General features: G+C 36.0%; 1 protein-coding gene across 1 annotated transcript in view; it reads right to left on the bottom strand.

The window, feature by feature from the left end:
* Positions 1 to 25,270, bottom strand: part of NRIP1 (nuclear receptor interacting protein 1) — a 103,835-nt gene that overhangs the window by 77,373 nt on the left and 1,192 nt on the right. The window contains exon 2 of the mRNA XM_008068567.1: positions 4,270 to 4,352. The gene's annotated coding sequence lies outside the window, so the exon portion shown is untranslated. The remainder of the gene's footprint in view (positions 1 to 4,269; positions 4,353 to 25,270) is intronic.

The raw sequence follows: 25,270 nt of genomic DNA, 5'->3' as shown, positions 1-25,270 counted from the left end.
TGTACTATTAGAATCGAGTGTCCAAAAGCATAGTTGATCTCATTTAAGAGAGTGAAGGTAGACTATGGCTGTTGTGTTGGGAGGCAAGGCTGTAAAAGCTAACTGCGGTATCTTAGATTCAGGACCCGAAACAACATAGGAGACTGGGCCAACTGATGCTCAAAGAGCTTGACCCCACAGCAAGTCTCCATACTGACCATTTTTGAAGGTTAAAAGTCCCTATCCATATCCCAATTTTGAACATCAAAAACCTTTAAAAAGCAATTTGGTGGCAGCATCTGACTCGTGTCCATGTAATACAGTTTATATATTCTTGATGTATCCCACTTGGCAGAAATATATGTGAAGAAACATTAACCCTCAAAATCTAGTGGCCTTTAAGTATCTTAATTAGTGAAATATCATAGGTACATCCAAATGTATACATCAAGCTATGTTTAAACTCCCCTATTTTATTCAGAATATAGTAGAGTTGCATCATATGGCAATGTAGCATATTCAAATTAAACCAGCTGTACTTAGAAAAAGAATAAAGAAAAAACAGCCCCTCTCCAAAAGTAAAATTCTACTTAGCATATAACCTGGAGTAAGATGGAAAGTGTGAATCTACTGTAACAGATTTTGATTTTGCAGTTTGAAGATATATATTTTTTATTCAACATGCCCCTTAAACACTAGCTAATTGCTTTATCTGATGTTCAAAAATAACAACAAAATGCTATTTATTCCAACACTAGAAGAAAAATAGGATGTTTGAGACTTGTTTAAAGACGCTACACTGGCATTGAATATGGTCTCTCTCTATGGGATTTTTAAGGATAATTTTAACTAGACATGTATTTGACTAAAGCAAGTCTTACAGACGTAAGATGTGATTCTGCAGCTGTGCTCTCCAATACAGCAACCGCTAGACACATGTGGCTACCGAGCACTTGCAAGAAGACTAGTCAGAATTCAGATGTGCTGTAAGTGAAAATACACACCAGATTTCAAAAAATTGGCTTAAGAAAAATAATGAAAACAATCTTATAATTTTATATCGATTATTCATTGAAAGGATATTATTTTGCAGATACTGGTTTAAATAAAATATATTATTAATTTCACCAGTTTGTTTTTCCTTTTTTTAATGTGGCTACTAGAAAATGTAATGTTTAAAATGTTAAATTATATAATATAGCTTGTATTATGCTTCCGTTGAACTGCAATACTCCAGAAAAGACCCATAAAAAATTAATATAAAATCTCTCAAACGTTTACTTATATTTTAGGACAAATCATTTCACTTTTAATCACCAGAGTAATAAAAACACAAAGACTGTAAAAAAATGTTTATCAGAAATGCTGAAATAAGTTTTTTGTAGCTCAAGAGCACCTATTCCTTTAAATATTTAAAGTTGTATGCAAAAATCCAACCAATACAAAAAGCCTTCATTATATGTTACATCTGATTTGCTTCAAAATCCATTTTCAGTACTGCCACAATCATAAGTATGTATAGAAGGGTTTCATGCCCTATTTTCCTTCACTAGGGTTGGAATAACCAGGTTTTGTGAATCAAATATATATAAAGAAATTTTAAAAATTGGTAACTTATTTTTAACAGATTTTTTAATAATCCTAAAGAACAACTTTACAGTTTACATTAAGTTGAAGAAAACTACGCCTATCCCACAATAAAATTTACCATTAGTAAAAGATACACTGATTGACATTTACTGAATATCCTTAAAAACACTCTAAGTATCTATTACTCTAAAGTGAAACACATGCATGCCCTAACACTCAGCAGTTTCATTCCTGTGCAAATACTGTACTCAGAAATGAATACAAATTTCTACCAAAAGATACGAAGAAGTTCATAGCAGCCTTACTGTAACCACAAACTGGAAAGATAACTCAGTGTTCATTTACAGTAGAATAAATGATGATATAATAAAATATAGACAATTTGAGTGGAAAAAAACAAATGATATACACAACACTGATGACTCTCATAGACATAAAGTTGATTCAAAAATTCAGAAACAAGAGTTCATACTACATCAGTCCAATTTTATAAAGTTCAAAACAGACAAAACTAATCTATGGTAAAAGATGCACTGTCTAGAAAATACAAGACTACAGTAAGCCTTCTGGGGTAGGTGACAGCTATACAATGTATACTTATGTGGAAAACAATCGAGCTAGCAAGTAAGAGTATCTGATTACATGAAGTCATACTTCATAAATACTGTCTTAGAGAAATAGGAAACTTTATATTTCTCATTTTCAAATCAAGACATTCTTTAAAATAGTTCAATACAAAAAAGGTAAAATGCAGATACCTGTGTTTTTTATAAAAATAAGAAATGTATTCTTAAAAGGATCTCATATACTATAATTTCTTTTCAAAATAATTACTTAAAAGTAATTCCTATACTGAATTTACAAGATAATTTGTCTACTTAATCCTTTAAATTAGACTTTTAACTTATTTGCCGTTTCTTTTTAATAAAAAATAGAAACTATCAACTCTATTCAAACATATGCTTAATTTTGAGATTATATGATAAACTTTCATAACTGAATACTTCACAATAGACTTCAAGTATAAATATTTATATATAACAATTTATAAATAAACTTGAATATTCATATCTTCAAATATTTCATCATATTGGTTAATTCTTATCTTCCATTTAAAAAGATAACTCTAAGCTCCAAAAAATCCAATTTCTGATCATAGAATTTCCTTTACTAAAAAAATTAAAATATAACTAATATTTAGGTTCATTTACAAGTTCTTTTAGAGACATAACTTATTATTTACATTTTCTATTTGCTTTACTTTCCCCCCATAACCAACAAGAAAAGAAAGAAATTGCTGGTTTGCCAATAGTGAATAATGTTAAACATAAAATAGAGTCTCTATTTTAAAAGCTCAATGCAGTGTGCTCAGAAAACTTAAAACACCATATTAATACAACTCGAGAAATTCATGTCACTTGAAAGTGATTAGGAAAATTTGTAAAACCAATTTTTTGTGCTATTTCATGTGACTAAAAATCATGAGTAGTCAGTTAATACAGTAGATATGTATTAAAATAAGTTGATCTATTCACTACAGCCTTAACAAACACATTATTGTATTAAATGTATTTATGCATCCTTCATTCATTTGTTTCTTCCAAGCAAGACAGTTGGCAAATGTTTTTAAAAAGGAAAACACAAGGCACAGGGAAGGCAAAAGTTGAATATTAAGAAAGAAATCTTGAATTTGCATCAAGAAGAACCAACGACTTTAGTCAAATCGGCTGGCATATTCATATGGGGTCTACAGAGTGTGCTATGGTCTGAATGTCTGTGTCCCCCCAAAATTCATGAGTTGAAACAACATTCTCAACATGAAGATATTTGGAGGTGTGGCTTCTGTGATTAAGGTATGAAGGCAATGCCTCATGAATGAGATGAGTGCCCTGATTAAAAAAAGGTCCCAGGAGTGTCCTGGCCTCTTGAGGTTACAGTGAAAAGGTGGCCGTCTATGAGGAAGTGGACTCTCACTAGATACTAAATCTGCTGGCACCTTGATCTTAGACTAGAACAAGAACTGCGAAATAAACTTCTGTTGTTTATAAGCAACCCACTCTGGCATTTTATTATAGCAGCCCAAAAGGACTGAGATAGGTACAAAAGCAAGTACACAGTATAAAGCAGGTACATTTCTCAACTTATGACCTTCTTAACATAGCCTTTCTTCCTAGTATTATGACATGTCCTGACACTCTCGTCCATGGATCCTGATGACGGACTGACAGAAACATAGGTGGCAGCTGATCCCCATACTAGATGGTAGAGGTGTCACAGGCAGAAGGACTTCAAGACTGCCTGAATGTTTAATGTATGCTACATACTGTCTTAGATAAATAAGAACTTTATATATCTTATTTTCAAATCAAGACATTATTTTAAATAGTTCAATTCAAAAGGCAAAATATAGATACTTGTGTTTATTTTTATTTTTTCTTTGTACTTTATTTTATTTTATTATTTTGATACTTGTGTTTAAAATTGGTAAAACTGACACTATAAATCACATTTTTTATTCAGACAGAATTCAGATTTATCATGATTGGAATATATCTGTCTTCTTTGTAACGAATGCTGAACTAGTTTACCATGTCTAAAAATTAAAGAAAAATAAACAATATAATACGGGATAATAGTCTTACTTTTCTATAATTGGAAAGGCTTGACTACAGTTTTAAAAATGGAGTAATAATACAATACCTTCTCAATGTGTTTCTCCCAAATGTTAAAATAATGGGTCCTGAGAACAGAGTTCTGAAAATAGCTCACAATCCAAACACTCCCTGCAAATTAAGAGAAATAAATGTTACTTCAAGTGCATCTTATTTTAAAAGAACTTCAACAGCATGTTTTATAATGGAATTTTAACTACTAACTAAAACTTCTCAATAAACAACAAAAAAGATATAATACTGCAAGGCAAAAAGTATTCTTAATGATACATGCTTTCCTTGGGTGTAGTTGTTGGCCACAATGGATGAAACAACTTGCAGAATTATTTACCAAAATGCATTACCTATTTGTTTTTACACTACGATAAAGACTGCCCCTATTTCTCAAGGATGTGGGAAGTTAATGTCAGGAATAAAGAAGAATTTCAATCAAGGATTCTGGGAGAATAAGAATTATTTAATAGTCACTGCAGAGTTTGAAATACTTCATTTATTTTCCAGACCACTAAGAACAGAAAATGTTAAACTCAGAATTAGAACCATACTAGATCTAAAATGACATTGACATATGGGAAAGTCTATCCTTTCAGGAACAGAAGAGTAGATGAAAGTTTTGGGCCAGTAAGAGATACAGCATACTATTTAATAATGCTATGGCTGAGGAAACTTTATTTTGGTCAACAGGATAATGGACAGTGACGATAACTGGTGATAAGGAAAGTAGTATACAAACTCCCTGAAACCACCACACCATCATTCCATAAGCCACTATACTTATATCTGACATACTCTAGAACTCACAATTCCTAGCCTATAACCTGTGATCACTTCTCAAGAATAACAGCTTTGACCAAAAATAAATCTGTAAATCCTAATTCTAATCTCCTGAAATAAAGTAGCTATTTTCCTTTTTTTTTTTTTTTTTTTTGAGTTGGAGTCTCACTCTGTCGCCCAGACTGGAGTGCAGTGGCCACTCCCGGCCACCGCAGCCTCGACCTGCTGGGCTCCGGCGATCCTTCCGCCTCAGCCTTCCAAGTAGCTGGAACTACAGGTGCGCGCTACCACGCCTGGCTAATTTTGATTTATTGTAGAGATGAGGATGAGGTCTCACTTGTCCAGGCGGGTCTCGGACCCGCAGGCTCAGGCAATCGACTCTACCTCAGCCTCCCAAAGCGTGAGATTACAGGCTGAGCCACCGAGCCCAGCTAGTAGCTATTTTCTATGATCTTTTCATTTTACTTAGGTGTCCTTTAAACTATATACAGGTGCCAACTTTCTTAGAGCAATACTTCCCCAACATCCCATCCAAGCAGGCTCTTCACCACTATGCCTCTAGGTCATTTTATCTGTATACTGGTTAATATTATTATTCTCCTGTGTCTGTGAGCCCTTCATTCATCTTTGAATCCCTCAATACATGGTGAAAGGTATATAGTGATACTCAGTAAATGCCTGCTAAATGAAATCAACAAACCTTAGACGTTAAATCAATTAATACACCAAGCTTAAGCAAAAAAAAACATAAAAGAAAAGAAGGTAGATATATGGACCAACTATAATGAAAAATATTTTCCCTTCTTTCAATTACTATACACACACACACACACACACACACACACGCACACACACATGCACACAAACACACACTCAGTTATTCATCTGCAAGATTTTTGTATCTATGTCAACTCTGGTTGGGTGGCAGGTCTTCTTTCCACTCAAATGAGTTGGAACTCTAGTGACATGTCTGAGATCCTGTATCAACTAGCATGGTACAGAGACCTTAACATAAATCCTCTAAGCACATATAGGCATACATCAAAGATATTGTGGGTTCATTCCAGAACACCACAATAAAGCAGATATCACAATAAAACAAATTACACAAATTTTGGAGTTTCTCAATGCATTCAAAGTAATGTTTACACCATACTGTAGTCTACTAAGTGTGCAATATCATTATGTCTAAATAAACAATGAACATACCTAAATTTAAAAATACTGTATTGCTAAAAAATGCTAACAACCATCTGAACCTTCAGCAAGTCGTAATCATTTTGCTGGTAGAGAATCTTGCCTCAATGTGGATGGCTGTTGACTGATCAGGGTGGTGGCTACCTGAGGTTGGAAAGGCTGTGTCAATTTCTTAAAATAAGACAATAATAAAGTTTGCCACATTGATTGTCTCTTCCTTTCATGAAAGATTTCTCTGTAGCATGTGATGTTGTTTGATAGCATATTACCCACATTAGAACTGGAGTCACTTCTCAAATGCTACTTGTCCTTTATGAACTCAGTTTATGTCATATTCCAAATCATGTGTTGGTATTTCAAAAATATTCATAGCACCTTCACCAAGAGTAGACTGCATCAAGAAACCAATTTTAGAAAAGAGAATGCTTCTACATTGTTGATGGAAATGAAAGTTAGTTCAACTCCTGTGGAAAACAGTGTGGAGATCTCTCAAAGAACTAAAATAGAGTTATCATTCAACCTACCAATCCACTACTGGGTATATACCCAAAGGAGCATAAATTTATCTACCATAAAGACACTAGCGCTTGTATATTTATCCACAAAAGAAAAAACATGGAATAAACCTAGGTGTCCATCAACAGTGGACTAGATTAAGAAAATGGGGTACATACACACCATGGAATACTACCCAGTCATTAAAAAAAAGACAAAATCATGTCCTCTGCAGCAACAGGGATGCAGTTGGAGACCATCATAAGAAGTAACTCCTTATTCATTTATGTTTTATCATGAGATTGTAATAGTTAAGTCACGTCTTCAAGCTCCACTTCTAATTAATTATAGTTCTCTTGTTATTTCCACATCTGCAGTTAATTCCTCTACTGAAATCTTGAATCCCTCAAAGTCATCCATGAGGGTTAGAATCAACTGCTTCCAAACTCCTATTTTTTTTTTTTTTTTTTTTGAGTTGGAGTCTTACTCTGTCACCCAGGCTAGAGTGCAGTGGCACATTCACAGTCACCCCAACGTTGACCTGCTGGGCTCTGGCAATCCTTCCACCTCAACCTTCCTGCCTGTAGTTGGAACCACAGACACATGCTACCATGCACAGATAATTTTTTATTTACTGTAGAGACGAGGTCTCGCCAAGTTGCCAGGGTTGGTCTCAAACCCGTCGGCCCAAGCAATTCACTCCCCTCTCGGCCTCCCAAAGAGCTGGGATTACAGGCTGAACCACTGAGCCTAGCCCAAATTCCTATTAATGTTAACGTTTTTACCTACTCTCAGGAACAATGAATGTTCTTAATGGCACCTAGAATGGTGAATCTTTTCCAGAAGGTTTTCAATTGACTTTGTCCAGATCCATAACAAGACTCACTATCTATGGCAGCCATAGACTTACAAAATGTATTTCTTCAATAGAAAGACTTGAAAGTTGAAATTATTCCTTGATCTGAAGGCTGCAGAATGGTTGCTGTGTTATGTTAGCAAGCATGAAAACAGCATTCATCTCCTTGTCCATCTCCATCAGAGCTCTTGGGCAGTAATGATAGCACAATGAGCAGTAATAGGGAATCTATGTTTCTGAGCAGTAAGTCCCAACAGTAGGCTTAAAATATTCAGTAAACCATGCTATAAACAGACATGCTGTCACTCAGGCTTTGTTGTTCCATTTACAGAGTATGGGCAGAGCAGATTTACACAATTCTTAAGGATTTTTGAAATGGCAAATAAACATTGGCTTCCACTTCAAGTCACCAACTGCATTAACCCCTAACAAGAGAATCAGTCTGTCCTTTGAGGCTTTTATGCTGGGCACTAACTTCTCTACAGCTAGGAAAGTCCTAGATGGCATTTTCTTCCAACAGAAGGCTGTTTCATCGATATTGAAAATCTACTGTTTATTGCAGCCATCTTTATAAATGAACTTAGCTAGATGTTCTGGATAACTTACTGCAGCTTCTCCATCAGCACTAGCTATACTTCACCTTGCACTTTTATGTTATGGAGATGGCTTCTTTCCTTCAACCTCATGAACCAATTTCTGCTAGCTTCAAACTTTTCTTTTGCAGTTCTTCACCTCTCAGTCTTCATAGGGTCTTGCTCTGAATTAGGCTTTGGCTTAAGGGAATGTTGTGGATGGTTTGATCTTCTAGCCAGACCACTGAAACTTTCTCCATATCAGCAATAAACCTGCTTTGCTTTCTTATCATGTGTGTGTTCCCTGGATTAGTCTTTTAATTTCTTTCAACAACTCTTCCTTTGCATTCACAACTTGGCTAACTGGCACAACAGGCCTATCTTGGCTTTCGACACCACACTTTCTTCACTAAACTTAATAATTTCTAGCTCTTGATTTAAAGTTAGAGGCCTATGACTCTTTCACTTGAACACTTAGAGGCCATTGTAGGGTTACTAACTGGCCTAAATTCAATATTGTGTGTCTCCCAAGAAGAAAGAGAGAGATAGGAGAATAACCAGTCAGTAGAACAATCAGAACACACACATTTCTTGTTTAAGTTCACCAGCTTATATGGGTACAGCTCATGGTGCCCCCAAAACAACTACAATGTAAAAGATCACAGACCACCATGACAGATACAGTAATAATGAAAAAAATCAAATATTTCAAGAACTACCGAAATGTGACAGAGACACAAAGTAAGCACATGTTGTTGGTAAAATGGTGCCAACACACTTGCTTGATGCAGGCTTGCCACAAACCCTCCGTTTGTTAAAACAAACAAACAAACAAAAACATAGCATCTTCAAAAAGCAGGAAAGAGAAATGCACTAAAATGAAGTATGCCTAGACATCAGCAACACCAAAGTTACTCTCCATGAGCAGTAGGGTATATCACCTATATGTATAAATCAAAGATACTTAGAATCCTACCTAAGGGCAGCATGTTCCCACAATCTTAGAAGTAGACAGAAGGCATCTCCTTAAAATAGTTTATAACGATTAGAAAGAAAAAACAAACAAACCCTGAAGAGCCCGCCAGGTGATAGAGAAAGAGAAAGAGGAAAAAAAGCATTATCATGTCCTATTAGGACACTACTCTTTCTGCAGCTAAATAAAAACATTACCAAATCATTTTACGTAATAAAATTTAACCTTATTTTGACCTTCCTCATAAAGCAAATAAACCTCTCTATCCAATAAAGTTCCATCTGAACTATGTAAGATGATAAGCAATACCTTAATTGCATTCATTTACATGACTTTGAAACTATTCTGGGCTGAAGTCACTGACTGCAAGGTCACAGAATACAAAAAAAGTAGAATGTATGCAATTTACCAAGGAGAAATGATCCACTAACATGATGTGGCAGCACCTTTTCCATCCCTTATTAAAAGATACCAAACGCTTAATGCAATCAACAGGTGCCGAAATTTCTATTTGAAACACACATATGCTGATTTTATGAATGTATATATACATATTAAGAGCATATATTTGAATAAGTTCATCATATATTATGGCTTTCTTAAAATTGATCTGCCGGAATAGAGGCAAAGAACAATTCTATATTCTAATGGCATTTAAAATCAAAATACAAAACAGGGCTATTATTTTTTCCATTGCCTCATAAAATTTTCTAACAACTAATAATCAGGATACAAAGTGATAATTTTAGAATAAGAATTGCAAACACAAGGTGTTAAGTACAAAAGTTTGTGCTTTTATTTTTAATGACCTAAACAAACATATGTTCAATCAATTTGCTTAGAAAATCATACTTTACATGTCTCAAGTACAATAATACCACATAGTAAAAGAAAGGAAGTGCAACAGATGAAAAGAAATTAACTTCCATAGATACAAAGGACAATGTGTATGCTTCAAAACCTCAGAATATATCAAGTAAACATACAAAAATCAAGCCTACCAAATACTTCCCTTTAGTAAAATGCAATTCTAATACAAACCAGACCTTATTGGCACTAGAAGGTGCTGGAGAAAAGGGGAAAAAATCAAAAGTATAAAATCTAGGGTACTTTAAAAATGTTTATATTATTAGTACAAATGTAGAGCTTCAAGTATTTTTTTCAGGTTTAATACAACATTACTGGGAGATTTATTTGAGAAGTTTCTATCCATTAAATTGGGTAAACCTCTCACATTTAATTTACTATCCAAGCACTTTTATATTACTCAGGCTGATCTTTGATAAGAAAGAAAAGCAACAGTATTAAAAATGTATGCTTCTTTACCTTCTTTCCCTACAGAGAAGGGCAAAACTTTTTTCATACAAATCCGTGTTAGATCCAAATCATTTCAATTGATGCTACCCCACAAAGAACACAAGGATATGTGTGTGAGTGTGTGTGTGTGTGTGTGTGTGTGTGTGCGCACGCGTGTGCGTGTTATTTAAGTACTATATTCCTAAACTCCCATATCATGATGTCACTTTGCCCTTTCTAAATGAGAAAACGTCTCAATTTATTTCTATAAATTAGCAATTCAATTTGGGTTAGCTTAGTTTTAAAGTAAGTGCATACATATATTTAATAAAATACCAATTGTTATTATCTGCATATAATTTTCAGTGACCATATCTTCTTTAGGTATTTTAATTTTCTTTCTGTAGTTCAGGGTGAGATATGAAACATATCATCTGTGTAACTATGTAACAGACAATTTTTGGTTCACATTCTTTAACAAGGATAGGAGCATGTGAGACCAATCAGATTCTTGCAATGTTGTTTCTAATGTTCTTGGTTACATTTTTATTTGAACTCCAACCTCAGGGAGAACACAATCTTCTGATAAAGATAAGTTATTTCTTTCAAACATTTCTCTCTGTCTACCCCCAAAGACTTAATGCTTTACATTGCTAAGCTCATTGATTATAAGGACGATATCTAGAGTTATTTCATCTGTATAAAATTAGAATTTCTTTCCTTTCTTTGGTTATCAGAATATGTTGAAACCAATTTCTATAACCACAACCTATCTTTTCTGTATTTTTGAATGGACTACAATCTTGAACTCTAAATGAACAATATTAAAGGTACCACACAAAGCAAGTATACATGTGTGTTGTTTGCATTGCTTATTTTCTGTTTAGTATGATGTTTCGACTTCTTAAAAACCTCTCCGGTCGGAGAGAGATAGCCCCTCCGAGGGCAAGGCTGGCCCTCCAGGGGCTAGTCAATTCCTACAGAGGGCAAAGCCTCAGCATGCCTTTGACATGCCAACTAACGGAGCCACAGCCATAACTCCTCCCTGACCCAAACAACCTAGGAGACAGTATCATCCCAGGGCCAGGTACCAACCAGTTAAACTAGTGATCACCCTTACAGTTGAGAGCTCACACATCTGACAGCTTATTCAAAGCTATTATTATTATATAGCTATAGCTTAATAGTAGTAGTAGTATTTGCCTATAGTGTATCCAAACTACCCAGATCCGAACTTGTGCACCCTGCTCTGCCTTTCTCACAGATACTCCCACATAGGCTGTGTCCTGGGCTCTTCCCTAGCTACTGCCATGTGGTTTCTGACCAACGCTGGTGCTTTCCCACGTGGCTGTGCATGACAAGTCATGCCTCCCAGGACCCACGAGTACAATAAACTTTGTTTTCCTGGGCCTCCCCTGTGTCTGCTTTTGTGGCTGCACCTGACTGACTACATAAAAGAGCACAGCGGTGTGTTTGTGTGTGTGTCTTCATTTCCTCTTTTCTTTTTCCTTTTTCTTTCCCCAGGAGGTCAATGAACAAAATACTACACTCTTAAAAAGAGGTGTCTAAATAAAGAAATTTACCAATTCTGTATGCAAAATTATATCCTGGACTGACAGTGTTGCCCAGATATCACTCAGAAAAGAGCAAACTGTAAGGAAGAGGTCAAAAACACGCCACACAATCCAAAACACCTGCTACAGAATATGCTAATTCGCAATTCCATCTAGGAAATATTTTTCTTCCTCCCTCACCTGTCCTCCACCCATCTTGCATTCAACTCCATAAACAGATTTATCCCCCATTATAAAACAGTTGACGGTTAAAACAATGAGCCAACCAAGAAAGTACAATATTCCATAACTGACATTTACTGCACTGGCCTTGGACTTCTAATCTTTACCAGACGGGCACACAAATCAATCCATCAGCTCATAAAGGTGTGCTTTTTTAACCTCTAAAACAGATGGGATTGGCCAGAAGTGTCTGGCATGTCAAACTGCTAATCACTGCTGCCCTTTGCACAAAAGAACCCACTTAAGTTGAGGCATGGTTGCACTGTAACCGACATTAGTCTGTGGGAAACCCATTTAACTGTCACACACTCCTGACACTCCTGCTCTCCCTTAATTAAGCCTAATGCCTTATGCTTTGACCTTTTGTTCTAGCCTATTAACCCTATCTAGTACAAGTTCAATTATGTTAAACTAAAAACTTTGCTGCAAAATATTAAATGCCACACTCAAAAAATCATAAGGGACATCCTCCCAGGCCTAAGTTCTATGCACCCTGATACTCAATACATTTGAAAGTAAGATCTCATTTTCTAAACTGATTCTGAGGCGAGAAAACATTAAATGACTCACCCATTTCATAGCTTTTCCTTGGCAAAGCCATGCTAAAACCTATCTAATCCCTAGTTCTAATTTTTTATTCTCCATGATGCATCTGGTTAACAGTTAAATCACTCAGCAGTGTGTTAAGGATACTAATATTTTCATCACAAATTATTACCTTTCACCATCCTCTAGAATATGCCATGCAAAATGAAAGACATGGTGACTTCAATTCAGTTTAGAAGTAACTTTTCCTTTCTGCTCCCACACACAAAAATGTCCTTACTACTTTTTTTTTCTTTTCCTTTTTAAAAGTAGCAATGGTCATTGAGAACTGCTAAATCCTGCAACAAGACAGGATACTTAAATGATTCATTTAAGTACTCAATTGGGCCAATGACTTAAACTACAGAAAGTCATTAAAATTTGCTACATACCCCCTTGGACAAATTCACAGCACATCTTTAAATATGTCATTTCTATACCTATATGCATATGAATTGCTATTCACATTGATCAGAGTTCCAAAAAAAGAAAAAAAAAACCTTAAAATTCACTGTAAAATAAAATCAAATGTAGTCCACATAACATGCTACCATGATAAAGATATTTTAGTTTTACCATATAGTGATGTATGCTATTATTTGTCCTTCCATTTACTTCACACAACCAGAAAAATTTTTTTATCACTCTCGCTGTAACATGTGAAACAACTTAAAGATCATTAAATAAAATTTGAATTTATATACTGGTGTGAATACATATTAATTTCAGATTTTCAAAAGCTTTAAAGTCACATTTTAATTTTGCCTTTTTTGTTGACTGTCCAAATGATATTTTTACCTATTCTCAACATTGATTTGCTTTTGGCAACCCTGAACCTTATAGGTTTAGAGTAATATACCATTAAATGGGGCATATAATAATTTTGCAAAAGCAAGATCATGTAGAATCTTGCTAAAACAATGAATAACTTCAATGAGAGAATTTATTACTTTTAAAGGGGAAAACAAGAGTTTAAAATTCAGGTGAATGTGTTTGTGTTATTAGAATGATACCTTCAAAGAAAAGCATTCCTTGGCATTATCAAGAGGAATTACACAAGAATGTGTAAAATGTAAAATAAGTGGATGGATGACTGATCAAAGCTAAGCAAACATTCATATCAGGGGTCATGACAGCAAACTTATTGTCTCATTTGCCTTTTTCACTGCAAAGAATAATAATGTTCTCTTAAATGAGACACCACGCCTTAGTTAAAAGTTTTAGTTCATGAAATAGAAATTAAGTCTGGGTGTCTGCTAAGGCAACCAATAGTAGGAAATTCACACGATGTATAGAGATTCATGCACTTCTATAACATACTGACTGACACTAATGAACAGTGAAGGGAAAAGGAGTTCAGGTACTTGGAATAAGCCCTGGTGAAAGCACAAAGTAGGGTATACCGTATAAATAGTAAGTGTGCTCATTTTCCTACCTTTTGCTTCAGACATTATTGGTTCATTAGCTTTTTCTTCTTTTGCTATGAGTTATAAGTATGTGGATAAATAGAAATGTGAGCCACGAGAGAAAACTTTTATTCCTATTTACAAAAGAAATCCACTGCCAAACACTCATAAAGCTACCTTTGGTGAAAAATGTAAGTTTCACAAAGCAGAAAACTACGTTAAAGTTATTTTAAGAGCATTTTTTTCATGCCTGTAATCCCACCACTTTGGGAGGCAGAGGTGGGAGGATTGCCTGAGTCCAGGGGTTCAAGACCAGCCTGAGGAACATGGCGAGATCTGTTAATAAATAAAAAATTAGCCAGGTGTGGTGGTGCACACCTGTAGTTCTATCTACTTGGAAGGATGAGGTGAAAGGATCACCTGAGCCCAGCAGGTCAAGCCTGCACTGCAGTAGCCATGAGTGTGCCACTGTGCTCCAGTCTGGGTAACAGAATGAGATTCTAACCCAAAGAATTAAAATTAAAATTAGTGCTATAAATATATATCCAGATAATTTATATATTTTCACTAGCAAATGAAAAGAAACTTCTCATTTAAAAATTTCTGAGCTCCATTTCAAAACTAATTTTATTTTCTGTCTTTTACCAGCAATTATTAATGTAGTTAAATATGGCAGGGTTCTAAGAATCAGGAAATCATCTCTAGTGAGCAAAAGGGCTTCATATACTACTTAAGTTATATAGCATACTAGGTTTTGAATTATCAATTATTATTGATACCCTCTAACTTTTAAGGTTACTGAACACCAAAATTAACTCTATATATGAATTTTAAAATTTTTTTATCACTCTCACCTTCAAAGTAGTCAAATCCAATGCAGTTAAATGTGCAAAACTGCTGGGTCCTTGTGACTATTGGAGAAACTAAAGAGACTGCCTAGAAGGCTCTTGAAATATCTTATTTCCTAACCCCAAAATTAAATATTATTCCCCAAGATTATGCTAAACTTATCTTCCAATATATTATAATTTGTGGGGTTTTTAAGAAATTCAGCAATATAAAACAAATTATTTCAAGTGCCAATTAAGTATAATGTCACCAACAGTTAGTTTCACTTTTTCCCTCCTGATTAATATGCCTGGAAAGATGGTGATACATTTTAAGGAAGAAATATTAATTCATTTAGAAGTTCTAGTTTAAATAGACTAAAAAAAAAAATGTAGAAAGAGAGCTATTATTCTGAAGTTATGCATAAATACATAAAGGGCATCCCATCCCTGACCCAAACAAACCAATTTTACCAACAGTTGGAACTGGTACAGTTCAATCCAACAAATGTCTCTAGACACCTTCTGTGTGTCAGGCACTACAGCATCAACAATACATTGATGAATAAGCTCCCAGTCATGGAGTCTACAGTTTACTAAGAAAAACCGATATAAAACATTCTGACTGCCAAAATCAGGAGTATAGAAAACTGTGAAAGAAAATATGGGTCTTGAGAGGCCTGGGGACAGTGGTAAGCCTCTAAACTCCCTTGTTCACTGTTCCACGAGGGAGAATAATCCTTTCCAATTTGCTTCACCAAGGTCAGGAACTGTGAAAAGGGCTGGTTTCTTCTCTCTTATTCTCCTTCTCGGGTGTGGACCTAGGTGCACTTGGTTCATGACACACCACTGATCCACATAGTGCCCCACATCTTGTTATATTTTCATGGGAGAATATGGGAATGGGGTCCATAGCCCTTTGCATTATGTTCCCAGTTGAATCAACAGACCCAGCAACTTCCATTAATAGTGTCAAACATTACTTGTCAGTAACATACAGAGTTGGCCTGTGAGTGTTCTAGTCATTCTAGTCAGTGAATAGTACCTGACTCTGTCCACCTACAAATAGCCTAGTTCCTCAACTGCTTTTAAAATAGAACTCCAAATGTACACAACACATAAAGCAATGCTACTGCATGAATATACCACACTGGTACCATACAACATTTCTTTTTGAAATGTTCAGCCTAGAAATTACAATCCAAGAACTAGAATATTCAATGAATACTAATACTTTCCAGAAGACCACAAGAAGAAAATAGATACCAGAGTAAGAGTGACATAGTTAGCCCTTTCTCACTGCACTTCTTAAGACCCAGACATGGTGGTCATTGAAGTCAGCTTAGACTTTGCTGCTGGACCCATCACCAAAGGTTATTCACTATTCATGAACAACTGGTACACAATCCCTCTCCCCCTTTCTGAGACAACTTTAACAAAAATAAACAAACAAAAAAAGTGTGAAATAAATCAAGATTTGGCTTCTTACCCTAGGTGTCTATCCAATTGCTAGCTGTATAACTTTTAAATGATGTTGTTTAAATTCTTAAGTACTCAATTTCCTATGAAAAATACAGATAGCCAGGCATGGTGGCTCAGCCTGTAATCCCGTGCTTTGGGAAGCCGAGGTAGTGAATTGCCTGAGCCTGCGGGTTCGAGACCCGCCCAGGCAACTTGGCGAAAACTCAACTCCACAATAAATCAAAAAATCAGCCAGGCATGGCAGCTTGTGCCTGTAATTCCGGCTACTCGGAAGGCTGAGGCGGAAGGATTGCCGGAGCCCAGCAGTTCGAGGTTGTCCAGTCTGGGTGACAGAGTGAGACTCCAACTCAAAAAATAAAAATAAGAATACAGATTAAAAGTGTTTTGGAAATTTTATCTTAACAATAACAAAAACTCCAGGAAAATAAGTAATCATTTATCCCACGTATCACATGAATCTCCTGGCAATTTAAAATAAAAACAAAAAGGACCAATGAGAAACTGAGAAATGAAAGAGAAAACAGGATAAAGAAGAAACAAAAACAGAGAAAGAAGGAAGATCAAGAAAAAATAAAATGGGAAAATGGTAAATAAGTGCTAAAAGGTAGCATTTTATCATTCTTTGCTTTATAGTCTACACTAACCATCTGTGTGCTGTGTGTTCTTCCAAAGCAAGATGTATGTATAAACCGACTTGTATGATAAGGGGAAGTAGAATATGATGCCTCTAAGACAAATGTGCACAAATCCACAGCATCCAGAGCTTTGACCAAATTCTCTTCCAACTTGAAAATCTAGGGATACTATGAAATTACTTCAACTTGTGAAAGCCCAAGCAGAAGAAATTCAAAGTTTAAAAAAAGAAAGAGAGGATAATGTTACTTTGATTCAGGCCAGCCAAGTATTTAACAGGATAAGTAAAAGAAGTTTTTCAGTCATAAGGCTAACGATACATAACTTTGGGTTTTAACCCAATAATACCAAGCAACAGATATTGGAAAAGAACCAGACAGTAAATTTAAAACTCCTATTTTCAATCCTTATGTCTATTTCAATCCCTCAGTCTATTTCAATTAAACATTTTTTAAAGGCATGGATTAGTTAGGCCAATAATATAAACACACATATGGACTATAGAAGGACTTCTTCCCCCAGACTGTTCACTTAGACAGTTTCCCTCTTTTCTTATTCAGTCCAAATAAAATATATTCTCTTAATAAAAGATAGAAGCAAAACATTTCCTTTGCAACTTTTATACAAATTTCTTCCTTTTACAACATTTTCCTGGCAACTCAAAATCCAAAGCCCCCTAGAAAATATTATGTATATGAGTCTTATTACTCATCCTTGTGTCTCCAAAATAGTTTCAATCTGAGTATACCTTTTGGTTTACAGGGAATCACTTAGCTTGCATCTGTTAGGTTCAAAATTCCATAAATTTTAAATGAGGCAAGTAAAAAGGGGTAGAAAGGTTCATAACTCCATTTCTCGTGGGTTCAACATTTAAAAATACACTATGTACCACAAACATTTCCAACTCAAAAGTCTCCCTCCTGAACAGTCTACTCCAAAATGCAACCAACTCCTCCTCATCTGTCTACTTCTACTTCCTTTCAATACATTTCACAAATGCATTATCCATTTCCTCTTTGTATTACAGAAACTAGTTTATTAGCATAGCATACTCTTCAACAAAATTACTGTGAGTGAATATAGGGTAATTTTTAAAATCATGCTAAGAATTGTAACAGTCAAGAGTAACTTTTCAACCAGGAAGAGCGATGGCTCTGAATCTGCTACAATCTCTCCTTGAAGTAGACAAACATAATCCGCCCCAGGAACGCTCAGATTAAGACCATGACAAGCTATTTTAATGAAAGACATCTAGAAACACAGTTGCCTTCACTGCCCTGCAAAAACACTGCAGTCTTTCTGTGGTACAGTTCATAAGAGCTTGCGCTGGAGGGAAATGAGCCTGTTCAGCCGCCCTTGGTGACTACACTTCCCTTCCATTTGTTCATCAGTGCAGGCAGCAGGACACCAGCTCTCTCTGAGAATGAACACACATGCTGCAGAATCATCAACTGGCAACAACGTGCCTTCCCGGGGAGACCCATCTTTTGAGAATGGGGCTCTGAGGCTTGCACATTCCGCATGAGTTTTGTGGCTACCAGGTGGAGAGCAAGGTTTTTTTTAATGACTTCCTGAAAAATCAGATGGCAACTGGTTTTCTCTTCAAAAAGAGAGCATCCTCCTAAGGAAAATCAAATTATCAATGAAATTAGCTGTGTGATCTCAGGCAAGTTAAAAACTCTGGCAGTTCTCACACTAGGTTCCTTTCTCGGCAAATTAGAGAAAATGACACCTATATGTCACAGGGGAATTTTAAGGATTAAATTTAAGGATTAAAGTGTGTGTACAAAGGGAACTTGGTCCACTACCAGGGGAGTGAGAACCAATTAGAAGCCCAAACCTCACCTGCATGCAGACTGCTTATGTAGTTAATTCTCATGTGTACCCCACATTCCTATAATAAAATAAAAATGTTTTTAAATGTGTTTTGTAAAATGGCCAGCAAAAAACAGCACCTCACAAATCTCAGTGTTTTTCCGTTCCCTGCTCCTCCTTTCAATAAAAAAAGTCAAGAGGCAAGTAACTAAACAACAACTTTTTATATGCCAAGCTTTTGCCCAATCATCTCTACTTTTAAAACCACAGACTTGAAGACTTTACTGTTTGGTGTCAACAACAGCACAAATCGATGAATAGTCAGAATTTTAGAATTTAGAACTCAAATCTAACCCACTTATTCTACAGATACTACCTTTTACCTGCATCTTCACCGGTTTCGTAGCAAAACCTAAACTAGAAAAATACATTTGGAATAACAAAACAGAAATACTATCTTTAACATGTTTTTCAAAAATCAAATCTAAGCCTACACAACCCATTATGGAAAACATCCCTTTAGGAGAAAAACTGAAATTGTGATTCATTCATTTTGGGGATATTTCTTATTTTCCATTTGGAGTGTTTCACACGATCCCAAATACATTTTCCTGATGTCCTCTACCTTTTTGTGTATTTTCTCTTTCCCTTGTTTCTTTTTCAGTGTATAAATCTTCTGTTCTATTATAAATTATTATAAACTCATAAATTTAGGAATCAAAAAAACCTTTAAAAGAGTGCTTTTGGCCAGGCATGGTGGCTCACGCTTATATCCCCAGCACTTTGGGAGCCTGAGGTGAGAGGATTGCCTGAGCCCACGGGTTCAAGACCAGCCTGGGCAACTTGGCGAGACCCCGTCTCTACAATAATTCAAGAAATATTAGCTGGGCGTGGTGACATGCACCTGTAGTTCCAGCTACTTGGAAGGCTGAGACCAGCAGGCTGAGACTGTGATGGCCATGAGTGTGCCTCTGCCCTCCAGGCTGGGCAAGGGTGAGACTGCAACTCAAAAAAAAAAAGAGTGCTTTTCACAAACCAAATAAAATCCTTCCAATATTTCCAGTCTCTCAGTTTCTAGATAGGTCCCTCAAGAGAGAAATTCCTTTTTCATTTTGAACTTCTAAGTCTCAAAATTTTGATTGTGTCCTTTTATGTCATTAAACACCACACCACTATAATACTATTTTCATTTTAAGTTTGTATATAAAACATAAATTCCTATCTTACTATTGCAATGCTTTAATGCAGTAACATATTTAACATGTTTACATGCTATGTAGAGTGTAAGCAAACTCAACAGTTAGAAACACCTACCTATAAGGATAGTAAGTTTAGCCACTATATGTGATTTCAGTTAAGCTTTTCTCTTAACTATCTAATCATCAGACTTTTACCTAGTCCCCTCACATAGCTAGAAAAGGAAGCGCGAGTAACATAATCAAAGTAGACTAACAACACAGGCTCCAAATTCCTTATTTTCTCTGTTGTACTTAGCAAATTACAGGTTTGAAAACAAGGAGTAGCCCTATCACTTAACAAGTGACTAAGAAATGACTTTCCTAATTACAAGTCCAAGGGCGAGAGACTCCTTTCCACTAAAGCTCTGAATAAACACCAACATCAGGTCAACCAGACTTGTGCCTGGTCTCAGTGGTAGTGTAAGCTGATGACTCAAATTCCCAGCAAGCTCCTACTTTAATATTTCTTGAAATGTCAGGCTTAGTCACACAGCGACTTGGAATTTAAGGCAAATAAGGGTCTTTCCCTTCCATCCTTAAAGATATTTTTGCTCAATGACACAAAGTTAAAGAGGCAAGATGCGTTTTAATCTAGAGCTTTTATTACCAGAGATGTAAGAAGTTAAAAAATTTCTGGGAAGAATGAACCATGCTAGCTTTGAATTTAAAACACAACTATTAACACTGTCAGAGAATTCAATTTCCAAATTTTGGGGGGGTCTTCTGAGGGGGGGGAGTTTAACATAACCCTTTAAAAAAAAATCTCAGCTCTAGTTATTGAAAGTAGAAAGAAGGGGAGGGAAAAAAGGAAAGAAGGAGAGAGAGAATGAATGAATGGATGGATGTCACCTTTCCAGTCAAAGTTGCAACATACACTGGAATTATTTCAAACAAAAAAAGAATCATATGAAACATAATTTCAATATAATGATAAAATGTATCCTATTTATTTTAAATTCATTCCTGTTCTTCCTATGTTTCAGGAACTTAAGAAAAATAATTTTATGTTTCAGGTGCACACATTTTATAATGCTTTATTTGTAATATCTGAAAGATAAGGTAGGGATCAATCTTAATTTCTGGTTCATGATACAGAGTATGTGCACAGACAGAAGTTTGTGTAACTTTCTACTCATCTCAGTACCTATATTTATTATGAAAAACTGAAACTGCTTTTCATATATGCAGTAAAACAAAAAGAAAGTTCTGTTATAAACTTCAATCTTTAGAATCCTACACATTCAGTATCCATCAAACTGAACATTACATTTCAAGGAAAACAACAGCAACAACAAAAAAGACCGGTATCTACATAATAATTTGCAAAGAAACCCTGATAAGACTTCAGAGGTCTCTGTGGTCTCAATTTTCCCCCCATGTTGAATCATATGATAATGTGTTTTTTCAAAGAAAGCATTCTTTCTGAAGTTATTTATACCAAGTTTATCTTTACTAGAGATCCTAGAAAAGAATTATACAGTTCCCCACTCAATCTCAGCACTCAAAACAGTTTTCCATGTTCACTCAGACCCTTGGCAAATTCCAGATCTTAAACGAATAGATTTTTTAAAAAGTGAACTAACATTAATTCTTTTTTTTCAGCAAACTGTAACTTATGATTCCATTTGATCCTCTACTTTAGATATATTTAAAAGATATTCAAAATAAAAGTGTGCGTATGCATAAATAGGGAACTTATCTTTTCTCTCCCTCAAACAACCACTATTTATATAATATTGCTGCCCTCAGAAAGGGGAGTCTATTACCATCAGCAATTCATGTCTCTGCTTCAGCATCAGATGCAAAGAAGAGACAGAAACAAGATCTCTCTCCTCCATTTACTTTTTGTTCATTCCAACCTCTCGACATAATCTTCCATTCCAATAGTCTGCTTCATCATTTGACACTCCTGTTTTTTACCTTCTTAAGTCTTAGTGCCCATCTTTGTGTTACATTTCTCTGATTGCTGTGTTATCTAAATACTACAGAATGAGTGTGCTCATTTCCCCCCCAGAAAGTCCCCTGAAAAAAACCTGCAACTTAAGGAAGCGCATCTTGAACAATTTAATTCAGGGATTCATCCTGAAAGTCCCCTATCATATCCTGTTAAAAATTTTCTTTGCCATTTTGAATAGACGCTAAGATCATTTTAATAAAAATACTTCTCTAGTTAGAAGACATGGGTAGACTTGTTAGAACAGCAAGTGCTTTTTCTCAGTCTTCATCGACATAACAGTACATCACTACTGAAAACACAAAACAAAACAAAACCCACTCTGTGTATCAACCACTTGTGTGTCAACTGCTTGAAAAGGTAGAGGGAAAAAGTACAAGTTAAGAAAGTTCATTCCACCACAGTCAAGAAGTCTGTTACCTAAAGCAATTTTCATGGAAGAAAATATCCAAAGGTGTAGAAGCTGTTTATTTTAGAAAAGGGAAAGGGAGGGAGGGAGGAGAGAGGGGTGAGGGAAAGCTGAGAGAGAGAGAGAGAGAGAGAGAGAGAGAGAGAGAGAAGGGAGGGAGGGAGGGAGACAGAGAGAGAAAGAGACTAGAAAGCCTCATCTTCTCTATTAACCCACACTTTAAGAACTGTTTCAGGTCATCTTAAATTTGAAAAGCAAAACTGATCCTCTCACAATATAAAGTGAATACTTTTTTTCTTGATTAAAAAAAAGATGTTTTACACATATTCTGAGCAGAATTATTTTTTAATTTGATACACAAAACTGTTACTGCTTTTCCCAAACACTTAAAACGTGAGTTTTTTAGTTTCTTACATTCTTCATGTTTTAAAATTAAAAACCTAAATCCCTTTAACCTCATATATCCTAAGCCACTTTGATTTAAAATTACTGCTATGTCTCTGTCTTCTAGTACTGGTTTGCAATAGAATCTGGGCAAGTTAATAATAATCAGCTTCACTCTCATCTTTCTAGAGAGTCAAGGATGGCATATCTCCTTATCTTATTCGTCCCATCAGATTGACATATTTTGCCTCATCTGTCACCTTCCATAAAACTTTGCTTTTGGATATGAGTTAATTCATTTTTAGTTGTCCTCAATGTTCTAAAATAGTGATGTTTGACAGAATTAATATAGTGCTCTAGTTCTTTCTGTTCAACTGGTACTTAATTAAAGATCTTGGGGGCCATCTTTTTCCCCAGGCTAGCCACTTAAAGGAGGAACATCACTTCTCCACCGACAATGTGATAAGCCACATGGCAGCAAAGCTGTCTCCCTAAGGACTCCCATTTAATGGATTGCTTTACTACACATAAACTAACCAGCACAACAGATTACCACTGTAATTCACATGGATTTTACTTTGCAATCTCTGGGCCACAACGCTGCCATAGCCTACATTCTCTCAACATCTGAGTTTCTAGAATTTCTGTAGTTGTAATTACGTTCCCTTATATTTTTACCACCACTGCTTTTGTTTCACCTGGACTGCAAAAAGTTCAAATGGCATTTAATTTGTAAGGTTTCTCACAGCTCTGAAAACAATGCAGTTTTTAAGTAGTCAGAGCCACCTTGGAGCACAAACTAAACGCTCCCTGTTTTAAAATTTTCTGAATTAATATCTTCTGGAGAATAGCCCACTCAACTTGAAATGTCATAATTTTCAGTTCTAAAGGTGGCATGGATAATTTAAATTGGCACTTGCTATTTATTACTTAAATAAATGTTCTCTTGAATGGCCTTTCAAAACCCAGTCTTTCTTAATCATTTTTTGACTATATCGGAAGTATAAAATATATGTCAATATAAGCAAACTTTAGAGCAATAAACTAACAAAAAGACTCTAGGTGGTGGTATAGGTTATTCATTTCTTTTTAATCATGATGTTTTGCTCTTAAAATTGCAGAATCAGAAGAGCCTTTAGCCTCTTTACATATCTCTTTAGTGGGAACTTACAATATCTTAGGGTGCTTAGATTAGTAAAATCCAAGTTATGCAGAGTTTGGAGAGGCATATAAGAAGTGGTGCTGTCTTCCCATAGGCATTAAACCTGGTTTGCAACTCACTCATTTGAATAAAAGCAACCATGAGGAAAAAAATAGACATATATGCATTAACTTACACTCCTAATGTACTTTTAAGGGTAAGTTTGGAAAGAGGTCTCTCCCCGCCAGAATACAAGAGTAAACAATACTACAGCCTGCAGGGCAGGGCTACCCACCTTCTTTGTCTCTAGGAACTATGTCCAGGCAGAGAAAAGTATTGGTGAGGAAACCACTGCTCCCTCAACCAGTCAACCCTACCTATTTGCTGAAAAAGTCTATTTCACTGTCTCTTCAACAAGGGTGGCAAACTGATGATTAAACATTGAATAATACCACCCACTTGCTAAGCCTGTGATTCACTAATAAGCAGGTTCAATCCAATTCATAACTTTAAAGAATGAATCCCCAAAGCCCCTAGTTTCACAAATAGCCCCAAGAAAAATAGAGCATTCATCACCTATAACTCACAACCATTTTCACTCTGGACACTTACAGATGGCCTCTCTTCCTCTAAAAACACTATTTCTCTCACATCTAACTAGCATTTACATTGCTGGAGACAAACTCAAATCAGTTCCTCCAACTAAACTCAAAATTCTCATACCTAATATCGTCTTCTTTTTCCCCCCAAATAAAATATGCAGCGAGAAAATATCTTAAAAACGCAAAAGTGCTTATCATTGTTATTTTTCTACTACCTTTGGAGTCCAATAAAATGACTAACGTGACAGAGGTAGAAACTCATGGAATGCCTTGGAGATCAACATGTGTCAGACTCCCAGCCTCTAAGACACGGTCGATTCCTTTGTTCCTCCAGACTGCACACCAACTCCCGATTAAAATTTGGAAACTACTTTGGGAAGGATGGGCGGCTGCGTCCCACACGTCCGCGGAAACCCTTCGTAAAACAATAACCCGTGATCGCCAGGAGGGCACGGATGGAGGAGGGACAGGCGGCCTCCCGGGACTCCCACGGGCTCGCCCCGAGTGTGCCGCCCGCGGCCTGGGGTCCAGGAGCCTCGCCTGGGCGGGCGGCCGGGCCTGGGGTCGGGGACGCGCGGGGAGAGCGTCCCTTCT

The sequence above is a fragment of the Carlito syrichta genome, unplaced genomic scaffold (genome assembly GCF_000164805.1).
Source record: "Carlito syrichta isolate Samal-C Ts95f unplaced genomic scaffold, Tarsius_syrichta-2.0.1 Scaffold311220, whole genome shotgun sequence".
Taxonomy (NCBI): domain Eukaryota; kingdom Metazoa; phylum Chordata; class Mammalia; order Primates; family Tarsiidae; genus Carlito; species Carlito syrichta.
Note: the sequence above shows the minus strand (reverse complement) of the source record. Positions and strands in the feature narration are given on the sequence as shown.